The sequence below is a fragment of the Chiloscyllium punctatum genome, chromosome 10, assembly GCF_047496795.1.
Source record: "Chiloscyllium punctatum isolate Juve2018m chromosome 10, sChiPun1.3, whole genome shotgun sequence".
In the NCBI taxonomy this organism is placed as follows: Eukaryota; Metazoa; Chordata; class Chondrichthyes; order Orectolobiformes; family Hemiscylliidae; genus Chiloscyllium; species Chiloscyllium punctatum.
Genome location: NC_092748.1, coordinates 119,450,613 through 119,467,593, shown reverse-complemented (window position 1 = coordinate 119,467,593; position 16,981 = coordinate 119,450,613). Strand labels below are relative to the sequence as shown.

The 16,981-nt window shown below is 61.8% G+C and overlaps 2 protein-coding genes across 2 annotated transcripts in view; one reads left to right on the top strand and one right to left on the bottom strand.

Moving 5' to 3' along the window:
* Nucleotides 1–16,981, bottom strand: part of tns1b (tensin 1b) — an 833,038-nt gene that overhangs the window by 308,529 nt on the left and 507,528 nt on the right.
* LOC140481745 (tensin-1) overlaps nucleotides 1,460–16,981 on the top strand; it is a 63,945-nt gene continuing 48,423 nt past the window's right edge. Inside the window, exon 1 of the mRNA XM_072578281.1 lies at nucleotides 1,460–1,505. The gene's annotated coding sequence lies outside the window, so the exon portion shown is untranslated. The remainder of the gene's footprint in view (nucleotides 1,506–16,981) is intronic.

Genomic DNA, 16,981 nt, shown 5'->3' with positions numbered 1-16,981 from the left:
CTCGGAGGGGAACTTGCAGGGGGTGGTGTTCCCATGGATCTGCTGCCCTTGTCCTTCTTGATGGAAGTGGTTGTGGGTTTGGAAGGTGCTGCCTGAGGATCTTTGGTGAGTTTCTGCAGAGCATCTTGTAGATGGTACACACTGCTGTTACTGAGTGTGGGTGGGGGAGGGAGGGGGTGTTTGTGGATGTGGGGCCAAGCTTATTGAGTGTTGGGGCAGGTGAGGAGCGTTCCATCACACTCTGGACTTGGGCATTGGAGATGGTGGACAGGCTTTGGGGAGTCAGGAGGGGAGTTACTCACTGACCTGTTCCTGCAGCCATTGTGGTTATGTGGTGAGTCCAGTTCAGCTTCTGGTTCTGGCTGTAATTTGAGAATTATTTGTAAATATACAATAAAAATACCCAGCCAGTTTTAGTAAATGTGGTGAAGAGCCTATGCTCAAAATGTTGACTCTCCTGCCCCTCGGATGCTGCCTGACCTGCTGTGCTTTTCCAGCACCACACTCTCGACTCTGATCTCCAGCATCTGCAGTCCTCACTTTCTCCAAGCTTTAGTAAACATGACTGGGAAGATGCCAAGTTATTCTAGAAACCCGACATGGAGGGGTAGGGCCTCCAGTGCTTGTCTCTGGTCAGGATCTAACTCCAGGCCCGACCCAACATGAGTATCTGAAGTAGTTGAAGTAAGTCTCCTGCTCCCAGCAGCTCCCCCGCAGAGCAACCAACAGCAGGCACTAAATACCAGCCTTGCCAATGGTGCCCACGTCCTGGGAATGACGAAGAAAACATGGAAATATTGAGAGCAGGCGCAGGCCATTTGGCCCGTTGGTCCTACTCCACCATTCAGTATGATCATGGCTGATCATCCCTGCTCCTGTCCTTTGACGATTGTAGCAGAAAGAATTGTATCTAAATCCTTCCTGAGAATCTGAGCAAAGAGGCTGACAAAAGTACAGGAACAGTGAGCCAATGATTCAGAGTGACGCACTGGCTCAGTGGTTAGCACTGCGCCTCACAGCACCAGGGATCCAGGTTCAATTCCCACCTCAGGTGACTGACTGTGTGGAGTTTGCACATTCTCCCCGTGTCTGCGTGAGTTTCCTCTGGGTGCTCCGGTTTCCTCCCACAGTCCAAAGATGTGCAGGTTCGGGATTGGCCATGCGATATACAGGGGTAGGGTAGGATGGGTCTGGGTGGGTTACTCCTCAGAGAGTTGGTATGGACTTGTTGGGCTGAATGGTCTGATTCCACATTGTAGTGACAGTGTGACAGTGGCAGCGGTGCGTGATGTCACTCCGGGAGTCTCTGCTGCTTTGTGACCGGTTCCCAATGCCCTGGAAGTTGGATAAATTGGATTCTTACCTTAACAGCAATGAGGTAGGAGTGTGGGTGTGATGAATGTGGTGCTAACCTCTCTCTCTCTCTCTCTCTCTCTCTCTCGTTCCGGACTGTAGGGCTCCAACAAATCGACCAAGAGTCTCCCATCACGACACAGACCCTCCCGGTAAGGAACACTGTGTCTGAAACTCTGCTCCCAGTAATTTGCTGTGTGGTCAGTAACGCTCTCGCCTTACTGACCAGAAGGTTTCAGGTTTGGTCTGCTCTTGGGGAGCTGGGCACACTCAGAATGAATGGTCTTTCCGGGCTCCTGGGCTAAGGAGGCAAAGACATTTCTCTGTCTGTGTCTCTGTGTGTCTCTGTGTTTGTGGCTATGTTCCTGTCCCTCTGGGTATCACAGTGAGTGTAAATGGGTTTGTCGTTGTTAATGTGTTGTCATTCTACGTGCTATGCTTCTGTGCCTGCATGTGGGCTGGTGATCTGATGGTCATCGAGATAAGTTAAATGCCAGAGTGAAATCGGGCTTGATAGATCAGAAACTTTTCCATTTTTATCTGTATCGGATCTCAGTCGTGAGGCTGCAGATTTTCAGAACAGAAGTACGTTACAGAAGAAATAAATAAAGGCAGAGCCACCGAGATACTGAAGTGTGTAAAATACACAGCAACGTTACACTTTGCCCCGTTTCCCGACTCGACCTGTTACAGAGACTCAACTCTCAGTCCTAGAATATTCTGTTTGATTCCTGGTGGTTTCTTTGCCCTACACTGTGGAGACGCGTCGATCAGTCTTTGCTGAGTTTACCAAAGTGAGCTTTTACACTGATGTGGTTTTCTCTGTTTAAATAAAAGCTGCAAGTTTTAAACCCAACTCTTCTGCTCTGGAAGTCTCACAAAGTAAACCTGTCCCCTGACGAGGTTGTGTATCACCCAGACTCCTGGGGAGGGGTTTAGCGAAATGTCTGACCCCAGTCAGGTCTCCTCTGAACGATCTTAACCAATCTTTAGGTTAGCTAAACTGAAATCCATCCTTGATTTATTCCAAAAACTCTGTAAATAAATGGATGGCGTTCCACGTTTACTCTCCCCGTCATTAGCCCCATGGTGTGGACAGCTTACTCCTTTTACACTCTTGGGATCTTGTCTTATTGGGAACACCTCCCTGACATAAACATCAGAAACAGCTGAGGATGATTTTCCTGCCCGATGCACACAGATGCAATCAGGACTCGGGAACAGTTTGTCTGAGTCACTGAGTTAGTCTCTTGGAGGAACAAACATGATGGGATTGAATCTTCTCAACAGCTCCGTTGTTCTGCAATCTGGTAATGGGAGGGTCAACTTTGGATGTTTCAATTTCTCCTTCATTCTCCAATTGTTCTGAACTTTTAGTTGCACTGTCATGAGTGCATCTTCCTCCTGTCTCGAGCACAGTAACATCACACACTGGCTGACCTCTCCTCCAGACTGGAGTCCCCACTCCATCACTCACACAATTACCCTGATTTTTGATTGGATATGGTCCTATGGGTCTTGCCTTTAACGATTCCCCCAAAAAAGTTAATAAGGTGAACCCCAGGAGGGGTGGGGGGGGGGGGGCAGTGGCAGATGCGGATTGATATCAGGTTTTGGTGAAATCTGTATCTGAATCAGACGAGAGGCCTCAGAGACATTGCAACATTGAGAGCGACTGACTGTGCCTTCAGCCAGAGGGTAGGCCTGTCTGTGGGGGGGATAGAGCTGGGGCCTGGAGACTCCAGCACGCTGCTGGCTGAGAGGAGCTGGCACGTGACTCCCTGCCTGGTCCAGGGACACTGGCAGTCCCAGGGCAATCAGTGTGGCACCTCCCAATACACCCAGCAGGACCCAGGGCAGACTGGCACCAGGCATTGAGACACTGGGCACTTGGTGCAGAGACACTGGCAAACAGCTCATAGACTGGAGCAGGCCCCATCACAGGACAGCTCACCCCCACCGACACACTCGCTCACCCCCCACTGACACACTCGCTCACCCCCCACTGACACACTCGCTCACCCCCCACCGACACACTCGCTCACCCCCCACTGACACACTCGCTCACCCCCACCAACACACTCACACACCCCCCACCGACACACTCGCTCACCCCCCACTGACACACTCGCTCACCCCCCACCGACACACTCGCTCACCCCCCACTGACACACTCGCTCACCCCCCACCGACACACCCGCTCACCCCCACCGACACACTCGCTCACCCCCCACTGACACACTCGCTCACCCCCACCAACACACTCACACACCCCCCACCGACACACTCGCTCACCCCCCACCGACACACTCGCTCACCCCCACCAACACACTCACACACCCCCCACCGACACACTCGCTCACCCCCCACTGACACACCCGCTCACCCCCCACTGACACACTCGCTCACCCCCACCAACACACTCGCTCACCCCCACCAACACACTCACACACCCCCCACCGACACACTCGCTCACCCCCCACTGACACACTCACACACCCCCCACCGACACACCCGCTCACCCCCCACTGACACACTCGCTCACCCCCACCAACACACTCACACACCCCCCACCGACACACTCGCTCACCCCCCACCGACACACTCGCTCACCCCCACCGACACACTCGCTCACCCCCCACTGACACACTCACACACCCCCCACCGACACACCCGCTCACCCCCCACTGACACACTCACACACCCCCCACCGACACACCCGCTCACCCCCCACTGACACACTCGCTCACCCCCACCAACACACTCACACACCCCCCACCGACACACTCGCTCACCCCCCACCGACACACTCGCTCACCCACACCGACACACTCGCTCACCCCCCACCGACACACTCGCTCACCCCCCACCGACACACTCGCTCACTCCCCACCGACACACTTGCTCACCCCCCACCGACACACTCGCTCACTCCCCACCGACACACTCACACACCCCCCACCGACACACTCGCTCACCCCCCACCGACACACTCACTGACCCCCCACCGACACACTCGCTCACCCCCCACCGACACACTCGCTCACCCCCACCAACACACTCGTTCACCCCCCACTGACACACTCACACACCCCCCACCGACACACCCGCTCACCCCCCACCGACACACCCGCTCACCCCCCACCGACACACCCGCTCACCCCCCACTGACACACTCGCTCACCCCCCACTGACACACTCACACACCCCCCACCGACACACTCGCTCACCCCCACCAACACACTCGCTCACCCCCCACTGACACACCCGCTCACCCCCACCAACACACTCGCTCACCCCCCACCTACACACTCACTCACACACCCCCCACCGACACACCCACTCACCCGACACTGACACACTCGCTCACCCCCACCGACACACTCGCTCACCCCCCACTGACACACTCACACATCCCCCACCGACACACCCGCTCACCCCCCACTGACACACTCGCTCACCCCCCACTGACACACTCGCTCACTCCCCACCGACACACTCACTCACTCCCCACCGACACACTCGCTCACCCCCCATTACACACTCGCTCACCCCCCACCAACACACTCGCTCACCCCCCACCGACACACTCACTCACCCCCCACCGACACACTCGCTCACCCCCCACCGACACACTCGCTCACCCCCCATTACACACTCGTTCACTCCCCACCGACACACTCGCTCACCCCCCACCGACACACTCACTCACCCCCCACCGACACACTCGCTCACCCCCCATCGACACACTCACTCACTCCCGGCCTACACACTCGCTCACCCCCCACTGACACACTCGCTCACCCCCCACCAACACACTCGCTCACTCCCCACCTACACACTCACTCACCCCCCACCGACACACTCGCTCACTACCCACCTACACACTCACTCACCCCCCACTGACACACTCGCCCACCCCCCACCGACACACTCGCTCACTCCCCACCTACACACTCACTCACCCCCCACCGACACACTCGCTCACTACCCACCTACACACTCACTCACCCCCCACTGACACACTCGCCCACCCCCACCGACACACCCGCTCAACCCCCACCTAAACACTCACTCACCCCCTACTGACACACCCGCTCACCCCCCACCTACACACTCACTCACCCCCCACTGACACACTCACACACCCCCCACCTAAACACTCACTCACCCCCTACTGACACACCCGCTCACCCCCCACCTACACACTCACTCACCCCCCACTGACACACTCACACACCCCCCACCGACACACACACACCCCCCACCGACACACTCGCTCACCACCCACTGACACACTCGCTCACCCCCCACTGACACACTCACACGCCCCCCACCGACACACCCGCTCACCCCCACCGACACACTCACACACCCCCCACCGACACACTCGCTCACCCCCCACCGACACAGTCGCTCAGCCCCACCAACACACTCGCTCACCCCCCACTGACACAGTCGCTCACCCCCACCAACACACTCGCTCACCCCCCACTGACACACTCACACACCCCCCACCGACACACCCGCTCACCCCCCACCGACACACTCGCTCACCCCCCACTGCCACACTCGCTCACCCCCCACTGACACACTCGCTCACCCCCCACTGACACACACACACCCCCCACCGACACACTCGCTCACCCCCCACTGACACAGTCGCTCACCCCCACCAACACACTCGCTCACCCCCCACTGACACACTGGCTCACCCCCCACCGACACACTGGCTCACCCCCACCAACACACTCGCTCACCCCCCACTGACACACCCGCTCACCCCCCACCGACACACCCGCTCACCCCCCACCGACACACCCGCTCACCCCCCACCGACACACCCGCTCACCCCCCACCGACACACTCGCTCACCCCCCACTGACACACTCGCTCACCCCCCACTGACACACTCACACACCCCCCACCAACACACTCGCTCACCCCCCACTGACACACCCGCTCACCCCCACCAACACACTCGGTCACCCCCCAGCTACACACTCACTCACACACCCCCCACCGACACACCCGCTCACCCCCCACTGACACACTCGCTCACCCCCACCAACACACTCGCTCACCCCCCACTGACACACTCACACATCCCCCACTGACACACTCGCTCACCCCCCACTGACACACTCGCTCACCCCCCACTGACACACTCGCTCACCCCCCACCGACACACTCACTCACTCCCCACCGACACACTCACTCACTCACCACCGACACACTCGCTCACCCCCCATTACACACCCACTCACCCCCCACCTACACACTCGCTCACCCCCACCGACACACTCGCTCACCCCCCACCGACACACTCGCTCACCCCCCACTGACACACTCGCTCACCCCCCACCGACACACTCACTCACTCCCCACCGACACACTCACTCACTCACCCCCCATTACACACCCACTCACCCCCCACCTACACACTCGCTCACCCCCACCGACACACTCGCTCACCCCCCACCGACACACTCGCTCACCCCCCACCGACACACTCGCTCACCCCCCACCGACACACTCGCTCACTCCCCGCCTACACACTCGCTCACCCCCCACTGACACACTCGCTCACCACCCACCGACACACTCGCTCACTCCCCACCTACACACTCACTCACCCCCCACCGACACACTCACTCACCCCCCACCGACACACTCGCTCACTCCCCGCCTACACACTCACTCACCCCCCACTGACACACTCGCCCACCCCACACCGACACACTCGCTCACTCCCCACCTACACACTCACTCACCCCCCACCGACACACTCGCTCACTACCCACCTACACACTCACTCACCCCCCACTGACACACTCGCCCACCCCCCACCGACACACTCGCTCACTACCCACCTACACACTCACTCACCCCCCACTGACACACCCGCTCACCCCCCACTGACACACCCGCTCACCCCCCACCGACACACTCACTCACTCACTCCCCACCGACACACTCGCTCACTCCCCACCGACACACTCGCTCACTCCCCACCGACACACTCACTCACTCCCCGCCTACACACTCACTCACCCCCCACTGACACACTCGCTCACCCCCCACCGACACACTTGCTCACTCCCCACCGACACACTCACTCACCCCCCACCGACACACTCGCTCACTACCCATCTACACACTCACACCCCCCCCACTGACACACTCGCCCACCACCCACTGACACACTCGCTCAACCCCCACCGACACACTCGCTCACCCCCCACCGACACACTCGCTCACCCCCCACCGACTCACTCGCTCACCCCCCACCGACACACTCGCTCACTCCCCACCGACACACTCGCTCACCCCCCACCGACTCACTCGCTCACCCCCCACCGACACACTCGCTCACTCCCCACCGACACACTCGCTCACTCCCCACCCACACACTCGCTCACCCCCCACTGACACACTCGCTCACTACCCACCTACACACTCGCTCACCCCCCACTGACACACTCGCTCACCCCCCACTGACACACTCGCTCACCCCACACTGACACACTCGCCCACCCCCCACCGACACACTCGCCCACCCCCCACCGACACACTCACTCACCCCCCACCGACACACTCACTCACCCCCCACCGACACACTCGCTCACCCCCCACCGACACACTTGCTCACTCCCCACCGACACACTCACTCACTCCCCACCGACACACCCGCTCACCCCCCACCGACACACTCGCTCACTCCCCACCGACACACTCACTCACTCCACACCGACACACTCACTCACTCCCCAACTACACACTCACTCACCCCCCTGCCTACACACTCGCTCACCCCCCACCGACACACTTGCTCACTCCCCACCGACACACTCGCTCACCCCCCACCGACACACTCGCTCACTACCCACCTACACACTCACACCCCCCCCACTGACACACTCGCCCACCCCCCACTGACACACTCGCTCAACCCCCACCGACACACTCGCTCACCCCTCACTGACACACTCGCTCACCCCCCACTGACACACTCGCTCACCCCACACTGACACTCTCGCCCACCCCCCACCGACACACTCGCCCACCCCCCACCGACACACTCACTCACCCCCCACCGACACACTCACTCACCCCCCACCGACACACTTGCTCACTCCCCACCGACACACTCACTCACCCCCCACCGACACACTCGCTCACTACCCACCTACACACTCACACCCCCCCCACTGACACACTCGCCCACCCCCCACCGACACACTCACTCACTCCCCAACTACACACTCACTCACCCCCCTGCCAACACACTCGCTCACTCCCCACCGACACACTCGCTCACTCCCCACCGACACACCCGCTCACTCCCCACCGACACACCCGCTCACCCCCCACTGACACAACCGCTCACCCCCCACCTACACACTCACTCACCCCCTACTGACACACCCGCTCACCCCCCACCTACACACTCACTCACCCCCCACTGACACACCCACTCACCCCCCACCTACACACTCACTCACTCCCCACCGACACACTCACTCACCCCCCCCCTACACACTCGCTCACCCCCCCACCGACACACCCGCTCAGCCCCCACCGACACACTCTCTCACTCCCCACCGTCACACTCGCTCACCCCCCACCGACACACTCACTCACTCCCCACCGACACACTCGCTCACCCCCCACTGACACACTCGCTCACCCCCCACTGACACACTCGCTCATTCCCCAACTACACACTCGCTCACTCCCCACCGACACACTCGCTCACTCCCCACCGACACACTCGCTCTCTCCCCACCTACACACTCACTCACCCCCCACCGACACACTCGCTCACTACCCACCTACACACTCGCCCACCCCCCACTGACACACTCACTCACCCCCCACCGACACACTCGCTCACCCCCCACCGACACACTCGCTCACCCCCCACCCACACACTCGCTCACTCCCCACCCACACACTCACTCACCCCCCACTGACACACTCACTGACCCCCCACCGACACACTCGCTCACCCCCCACTGACACACTCGCTCACTACCCACCTACACACTTGCTCACCCCCCACTGACACACTCGCCCACCCCCCACCGACACACTCACTCACCCCCTACTGACACACTTGCTCACCCCCCACTGACACACTCACTCACACCCCACTGACACACTCACTCACCCCCCACTGACACACTCACTCACCCCCCACCGACACACTCACTCACTCCCCACCGACACACTCGCTCACTCCCCACCGACACACTCACTCTCTCCCCACCGACACACTCACTCAACCCCACCGACACACCCGCTCACCCCCCACCGACACACTCGCTCACTCCCCACCGACACACTCACTCACTCCCCACCGACACACTCACTCATTCCCCAACTACACACTCACTCACCCCCCTGCCTACACACTCGCTCACTCCCCACCGACACACTCGCTCACTCCCCACCGACACACTCGCTCACTCCCCGCCGACACACCCGCTCACCCCCCGCCGACACACTCGCTCACTCCCCACCGACACACTCACTCACTCCCCACTGACACACCTGCTCACCCCCCACCTACACACTCACTCACCCCCCACTGACACACTCACTGACCCCCCACCGACACACTCACTCATTCCCCACTGACACACTCGCTCACTACCCACCTACACACTTGCTCACCCCCCACTGACACACTCGCCCACCCCCCACCGACACACTTACTCACCCCCCACCGACACACTCACTCATTCCCCAACTACACACTCACTCACCCCCCTGCCTACACACTCGCTCACTCCCCACCGACACACTCGCTCACTCCCCACCGACACACCCGCTCACCCCCCACCGACACACTCGCTCACTCCCCACTGACACACCTGCTCACCACCCACTGACACACTCACTCACCCCCCACTGACACACTCGCTCACCCCCCACCGACACACTCGCTCACCCCCCACCGACACACTCGCTCACCCCCCACTGACACACCCGCTCACCCCCACCAACACACTCGGTCACCCCCCAGCTACACACTCACTCACACACCCCCCACCGACACACCCGCTCACCCCCCACTGACACACCCGCTCACCCCCCACCGACACACCCGCTCACCCCCCACCGACACACCCGCTCACCCCCCACTGACACACTCGCTCACCCCCCACTGACACACTCACACACCCCCCACCGACACACTCGCTCACCCCCACCAACACACTCGCTCACCCCCCACTGACACACCCGCTCACCCCCACCAACACACTCGCTCACCCCCCACCTACACACTCACTCACACACCCCCCACCGACACACCCACTCACCCGACACTGACACACTCGCTCACCCCCACCGACACACTCGCTCACCCCCCACTGACACACTCACACATCCCCCACCGACACACCCGCTCACCCCCCACTGACACACTCGCTCACCCCCCACTGACACACTCGCTCACTCCCCACCGACACACTCACTCACTCCCCACCGACACACTCGCTCACCCCCCATTACACACTCGCTCACCCCCCACCAACACACTCGCTCACCCCCCACCGACACACTCACTCACCCCCCACCGACACACTCGCTCACCCCCCACCGACACACTCGCTCACCCCCCATTACACACTCGTTCACTCCCCACCGACACACTCGCTCACCCCCCACCGACACACTCACTCACCCCCCACCGACACACTCGCTCACCCCCCATCGACACACTCACTCACTCCCGGCCTACACACTCGCTCACCCCCCACTGACACACTCGCTCACCCCCCACCAACACACTCGCTCACTCCCCACCTACACACTCACTCACCCCCCACCGACACACTCGCTCACTACCCACCTACACACTCACTCACCCCCCACTGACACACTCGCCCACCCCCCACCGACACACTCGCTCACTCCCCACCTACACACTCACTCACCCCCCACCGACACACTCGCTCACTACCCACCTACACACTCACTCACCCCCCACTGACACACTCGCCCACCCCCACCGACACACCCGCTCAACCCCCACCTAAACACTCACTCACCCCCTACTGACACACCCGCTCACCCCCCACCTACACACTCACTCACCCCCCACTGACACACTCACACACCCCCCACCTAAACACTCACTCACCCCCTACTGACACACCCGCTCACCCCCCACCTACACACTCACTCACCCCCCACTGACACACTCACACACCCCCCACCGACACACACACACCCCCCACCGACACACTCGCTCACCACCCACTGACACACTCGCTCACCCCCCACTGACACACTCACACGCCCCCCACCGACACACCCGCTCACCCCCACCGACACACTCACACACCCCCCACCGACACACTCGCTCACCCCCCACCGACACAGTCGCTCAGCCCCACCAACACACTCGCTCACCCCCCACTGACACAGTCGCTCACCCCCACCAACACACTCGCTCACCCCCCACTGACACACTCACACACCCCCCACCGACACACCCGCTCACCCCCCACCGACACACTCGCTCACCCCCCACTGCCACACTCGCTCACCCCCCACTGACACACTCGCTCACCCCCCACTGACACACACACACCCCCCACCGACACACTCGCTCACCCCCCACTGACACAGTCGCTCACCCCCACCAACACACTCGCTCACCCCCCACTGACACACTGGCTCACCCCCCACCGACACACTGGCTCACCCCCACCAACACACTCGCTCACCCCCCACTGACACACCCGCTCACCCCCCACCGACACACCCGCTCACCCCCCACCGACACACCCGCTCACCCCCCACCGACACACCCGCTCACCCCCCACCGACACACTCGCTCACCCCCCACTGACACACTCGCTCACCCCCCACTGACACACTCACACACCCCCCACCAACACACTCGCTCACCCCCCACTGACACACCCGCTCACCCCCACCAACACACTCGGTCACCCCCCAGCTACACACTCACTCACACACCCCCCACCGACACACCCGCTCACCCCCCACTGACACACTCGCTCACCCCCACCAACACACTCGCTCACCCCCCACTGACACACTCACACATCCCCCACTGACACACTCGCTCACCCCCCACTGACACACTCGCTCACCCCCCACTGACACACTCGCTCACCCCCCACCGACACACTCACTCACTCCCCACCGACACACTCACTCACTCACCACCGACACACTCGCTCACCCCCCATTACACACCCACTCACCCCCCACCTACACACTCGCTCACCCCCACCGACACACTCGCTCACCCCCCACCGACACACTCGCTCACCCCCCACTGACACACTCGCTCACCCCCCACCGACACACTCACTCACTCCCCACCGACACACTCACTCACTCACCCCCCATTACACACCCACTCACCCCCCACCTACACACTCGCTCACCCCCACCGACACACTCGCTCACCCCCCACCGACACACTCGCTCACCCCCCACCGACACACTCGCTCACCCCCCACCGACACACTCGCTCACTCCCCGCCTACACACTCGCTCACCCCCCACTGACACACTCGCTCACCACCCACCGACACACTCGCTCACTCCCCACCTACACACTCACTCACCCCCCACCGACACACTCACTCACCCCCCACCGACACACTCGCTCACTCCCCGCCTACACACTCACTCACCCCCCACTGACACACTCGCCCACCCCACACCGACACACTCGCTCACTCCCCACCTACACACTCACTCACCCCCCACCGACACACTCGCTCACTACCCACCTACACACTCACTCACCCCCCACTGACACACTCGCCCACCCCCCACCGACACACTCGCTCACTACCCACCTACACACTCACTCACCCCCCACTGACACACCCGCTCACCCCCCACTGACACACCCGCTCACCCCCCACCGACACACTCACTCACTCACTCCCCACCGACACACTCGCTCACTCCCCACCGACACACTCGCTCACTCCCCACCGACACACTCACTCACTCCCCGCCTACACACTCACTCACCCCCCACTGACACACTCGCTCACCCCCCACCGACACACTTGCTCACTCCCCACCGACACACTCACTCACCCCCCACCGACACACTCGCTCACTACCCATCTACACACTCACACCCCCCCCACTGACACACTCGCCCACCACCCACTGACACACTCGCTCAACCCCCACCGACACACTCGCTCACCCCCCACCGACACACTCGCTCACCCCCCACCGACTCACTCGCTCACCCCCCACCGACACACTCGCTCACTCCCCACCGACACACTCGCTCACCCCCCACCGACTCACTCGCTCACCCCCCACCGACACACTCGCTCACTCCCCACCGACACACTCGCTCACTCCCCACCCACACACTCGCTCACCCCCCACTGACACACTCGCTCACTACCCACCTACACACTCGCTCACCCCCCACTGACACACTCGCTCACCCCCCACTGACACACTCGCTCACCCCACACTGACACACTCGCCCACCCCCCACCGACACACTCGCCCACCCCCCACCGACACACTCACTCACCCCCCACCGACACACTCACTCACCCCCCACCGACACACTCGCTCACCCCCCACCGACACACTTGCTCACTCCCCACCGACACACTCACTCACTCCCCACCGACACACCCGCTCACCCCCCACCGACACACTCGCTCACTCCCCACCGACACACTCACTCACTCCACACCGACACACTCACTCACTCCCCAACTACACACTCACTCACCCCCCTGCCTACACACTCGCTCACCCCCCACCGACACACTTGCTCACTCCCCACCGACACACTCGCTCACCCCCCACCGACACACTCGCTCACTACCCACCTACACACTCACACCCCCCCCACTGACACACTCGCCCACCCCCCACTGACACACTCGCTCAACCCCCACCGACACACTCGCTCACCCCTCACTGACACACTCGCTCACCCCCCACTGACACACTCGCTCACCCCACACTGACACTCTCGCCCACCCCCCACCGACACACTCGCCCACCCCCCACCGACACACTCACTCACCCCCCACCGACACACTCACTCACCCCCCACCGACACACTTGCTCACTCCCCACCGACACACTCACTCACCCCCCACCGACACACTCGCTCACTACCCACCTACACACTCACACCCCCCCCACTGACACACTCGCCCACCCCCCACCGACACACTCACTCACTCCCCAACTACACACTCACTCACCCCCCTGCCAACACACTCGCTCACTCCCCACCGACACACTCGCTCACTCCCCACCGACACACCCGCTCACTCCCCACCGACACACCCGCTCACCCCCCACTGACACAACCGCTCACCCCCCACCTACACACTCACTCACCCCCTACTGACACACCCGCTCACCCCCCACCTACACACTCACTCACCCCCCACTGACACACCCACTCACCCCCCACCTACACACTCACTCACTCCCCACCGACACACTCACTCACCCCCCCCCTACACACTCGCTCACCCCCCCACCGACACACCCGCTCAGCCCCCACCGACACACTCTCTCACTCCCCACCGTCACACTCGCTCACCCCCCACCGACACACTCACTCACTCCCCACCGACACACTCGCTCACCCCCCACTGACACACTCGCTCACCCCCCACTGACACACTCGCTCATTCCCCAACTACACACTCGCTCACTCCCCACCGACACACTCGCTCACTCCCCACCGACACACTCGCTCTCTCCCCACCTACACACTCACTCACCCCCCACCGACACACTCGCTCACTACCCACCTACACACTCGCCCACCCCCCACTGACACACTCACTCACCCCCCACCGACACACTCGCTCACCCCCCACCGACACACTCGCTCACCCCCCACCCACACACTCGCTCACTCCCCACCCACACACTCACTCACCCCCCACTGACACACTCACTGACCCCCCACCGACACACTCGCTCACCCCCCACTGACACACTCGCTCACTACCCACCTACACACTTGCTCACCCCCCACTGACACACTCGCCCACCCCCCACCGACACACTCACTCACCCCCTACTGACACACTTGCTCACCCCCCACTGACACACTCACTCACACCCCACTGACACACTCACTCACCCCCCACTGACACACTCACTCACCCCCCACCGACACACTCACTCACTCCCCACCGACACACTCGCTCACTCCCCACCGACACACTCACTCTCTCCCCACCGACACACTCACTCAACCCCACCGACACACCCGCTCACCCCCCACCGACACACTCGCTCACTCCCCACCGACACACTCACTCACTCCCCACCGACACACTCACTCATTCCCCAACTACACACTCACTCACCCCCCTGCCTACACACTCGCTCACTCCCCACCGACACACTCGCTCACTCCCCACCGACACACTCGCTCACTCCCCGCCGACACACCCGCTCACCCCCCGCCGACACACTCGCTCACTCCCCACCGACACACTCACTCACTCCCCACTGACACACCTGCTCACCCCCCACCTACACACTCACTCACCCCCCACTGACACACTCACTGACCCCCCACCGACACACTCACTCATTCCCCACTGACACACTCGCTCACTACCCACCTACACACTTGCTCACCCCCCACTGACACACTCGCCCACCCCCCACCGACACACTTACTCACCCCCCACCGACACACTCACTCATTCCCCAACTACACACTCACTCACCCCCCTGCCTACACACTCGCTCACTCCCCACCGACACACTCGCTCACTCCCCACCGACACACCCGCTCACCCCCCACCGACACACTCGCTCACTCCCCACTGACACACCTGCTCACCACCCACTGACACACTCACTCACCCCCCACTGACACACTCGCTCACCCCCCACCGACACACTCGCTCACCCCCCACCGACACACTCGCTCACCCCCCACCGACACACTCGCTCAATCCCCACCTACACACTCACTCACTCCCCGCCTACACACTCGCTCACTCCCCGCCTACACACTCGCTCACTCCCCACCGACACACTCGCTCACTCCCCACCGACACACTCGCTCACTCCCCACCTACACACTCGCTCACTCCCCTCCTACACACTCGCTCACCCCCCACCGACACACCCGCTCACCCCCCACTGACACACCTGCTCACCCCCCACCTACACACTCACTCACCCCCCACTGACACACTCACTGACCCCCCACCGACACACTCACTCATTCCCCACTGACACACTCGCTCACTACCCACCTACACACTTGCTCACCCCCCACTGACACACTCGCCCACCCCCCACCGACACACTCACTCACCCCCTACTGACACACTTGCTCACCCCCCACTGACACACTCACTCACCCCCCACCGACACACTCACTCACCCCCCACCGACACACTCACTCACCCCCCACCGACACACTCACTCACTCCCCACCGACACACTCACTCACCCCCCACCGACACACCCGCTCACCCCCCACCGACACACTCGCTCACTCCCCACCGACACACTCACTCACTCCCCACCGACACACTCACTCATTCCCCAACTACACACTCACTCACCCCCCTGCCTACACACTCGCTCC